The 2761-nt window shown below is 38.7% G+C and overlaps 1 long non-coding RNA gene across 1 annotated transcript; it reads left to right on the forward strand.

The window, feature by feature from the left end:
• Positions 1–503: 503 nt before the first annotated feature.
• LOC130139597 (uncharacterized) lies at positions 504–1733 on the forward strand. Its single transcript, XR_008817692.1, has 3 exons — positions 504–659; positions 973–1043; positions 1558–1733. It is a non-coding gene; the product is annotated as an uncharacterized LOC130139597 (long non-coding RNA).
• The last annotated feature ends 1028 nt before the right edge of the window (positions 1734–2761 follow it).

Genomic DNA, 2761 nt, shown 5'->3' on the forward strand with positions numbered 1-2761 from the left:
GGCCCAGAATATGTTTAGGGCTGTATTTCGCTTCACTCCAAAATAGGAAACAGATAGACATGACGCGGTGAGAAGTAGCAGATCTCCCCTTTGATTCTGTCTCTTTTTTTTTTTTGCTGTTTTTCTGAAGTTGACTTTTTTTGTGCAAAAAAGGGTATCCCAAGACTATACATATTGCACCAAAGTTAGGCCTTTGGACACTACCGGCAAGAAAGTGATAGATGCATGTATATAATTATAAAATGAAAGTGCATAGTAACTGGTCTGAGCTTCATATGCGCCACAACCTATTTTTCGATAATGTGAGTATGTGGCGTCCACAAAATATTTCTCACTTGTTTTCTCTATATTCGATTTTACCACTCACCCCTCTAGAAGTGGAAAATCTTGAGTAAAGCAACGAACGGCATAACAGTTGCGCGACACGACACCAAGCAGTTGCAACCACCGAGAACCGTTGCGCTTCTGTAGTGGCGCTCCGCTCCCTCAGGATCCAAGTCTGTCAAGCGGCCAAGCGATCTGGTGCGCATGCTGAGAATGTGCGCGTCGCGGCCGTTTCCAAAACCAAGCCAGTCTATCTGATTTGCGAAGTCTACAATGTGGGTCACCATTGTTTGGGCGAAAATTACGTCCAAGAGATCGTCAAGAAAGCTCCTCGGGTCACTCTCCCTCTGAACATTTATGTGCTTCAATCAAGTTTTGATCGAGTTTCATTGGAAGTTTTTTTGCGATTGCGATTTGTGTTTGTGAGGGTGATGCGAGCTGTTAACTAGTTTATCTGCACATTGGTGTCTTAACCAGTTATGTTTGCTCAAAATCTTTGTTGAGATTGCCGTTTGTGTTCCTAATGTTGATTTGAGCTCTTAATTGGTTCATTAGATTCAACTCGTGTTTGAGGAGGTCCGTTAGTTTGGTTAGAGGGAAACGTGGGATTGTGCTTTGAATCTGAATGCGGCGTGCTTCTTTGTGCAGCAGCTACCCGAGGACACCGATCGGCATTTGGCAGGGCATTTTGCAGAGCAACGAAGCCAAAACGCTTCTCTGTATGATATATAGTTCCTTGTTACTGTTCTGTTTAAAAGTTTAATGAAGGAATTTTGCTGACTTCCTCTCCTTAAATACATGTGTTGCCTATATGGAAATGATGGATAGCTTGTGTTTTAAAGTAAGTGTATCAAGCCTTTTGCGCATTTTTTCCTGTCCCCAATTAAATATACTGCGTGACTATATAGTAATAGTTTGATTATTGCGACTTAGCTTGGAAACGAGTGTTAAAGCGTCACACGTAGACGCAGAGTGGGTGCATGGGCTGAGACTGGACGATTAGTTCTCCTTCTTTACTTGTTTTAGTTCATTGCCTGAGCATGAAGCTGGCTACTCTTCACTCTGAGATGTCTGCTAAACTTTTTTACGTTAGCTGTCACAATTGTCGCTTATGGGGAACGCAAATGATTTGGTGATCGCTTACGGAGTCTCCTTCTTAAATTTGCCTGACTTGTTCCAACATTATTTCATTTTTATCACAATATGGCACGAGATTCTTATGTGTACATTCAGCTGCAGATCCAAATTTGGCGATGGTAAGGACTCCCATCCGTCTTTGCAGAAATTAGAAGCTCTTGCCCTTCCATAGCCGTTAATTATTAGCTAGACAAACTCACCATGTAACTCTATCAGCGTACTATTTGTTTTATTTTATTTAAATTAATAGCATTTTATTTGATTTCACTTAATACTTTGGGAGAATACTAACTGTCATAAGGAAGATATCATGCCAAAAAAAAAAAAGCATTTAGTAAGCGAATGAAAGAATTCATGAGCGTAGCATACCCTTTTGTTTATGATATGTCTTTTAAATTTTACGGGATTTGTGAAATGAACTTCTCCCCTAATATTTTAGACAATAGTCTACAAATAAGAATCAATGAACTTTGTCAATAGAAAATGATATTCCGGAGCAAGGTGCAAACGCATTCCAGAAGGAACGGGCTAGATTTTGCCGAATGCATTGCGATGAGAGAATAACTCTCCATTTTGGGTAAACTGGTAATTTCAGTTTCACCCAACTTTATGTCATAAGTAAAAGCCTCAGGGTTAACTCAACAATCTCCCTCTATAGATAAAACAACCGAAATGAAACTCATATAATATATGGTTATATAGAGTGCAATTGTAACCGGTTGATGCTAATTTATGATGCTTTGTTGAGATGGAGTCGGCTCACATGTACTAAATACACGTAAGAAATTTTTGGGGAATTCTTATCTCTGAACAAATCAAAATAGAATGAATGCGTGCCACGTGGCCGTGCAATCACAAAGCCGTCCTCTTCAAAGATTTTAGACAATTGATCAAGAATAAGCCATCTACATATCAAATCATTTTTGCTACAGATGTTTGTGACTTCTTATTCTCTGTAGGTAACTATATTGCTGTATTGCTATATTTATCGTCAGAGTGTTAAGTTTCTCTTTATTGTGTCACTCTTGACAAAGAAGTGAGTTGCTCTTCTGGTGGAATCAATGTAATTTGGAAGTCAATCCCATAGAGATATGTCTGAATAATCTATGTATTAACGATTTTGAAGATAGCAAAATTCGCCAAAAATAATCGATCTAATAAATTCGAAGGAGTTAGCTCAAGCGGGATGTAAGCAAACAATATATACGCTGAACTTCATGTAAACGTATTAATTTCTAAGTATGAATGCTTTATGGAAAGTTTTTGTTTCTCGTGGATTATCTCGTAAGAAAAATCCAAA

Source organism: Syzygium oleosum, unplaced genomic scaffold (genome assembly GCF_021117445.2).
Source record: "Syzygium oleosum isolate NSW1041296 unplaced genomic scaffold, Sole_v2.1 Sole_v2.13, whole genome shotgun sequence".
NCBI classification, from domain to species: Eukaryota; Viridiplantae; Streptophyta; class Magnoliopsida; order Myrtales; family Myrtaceae; genus Syzygium; species Syzygium oleosum.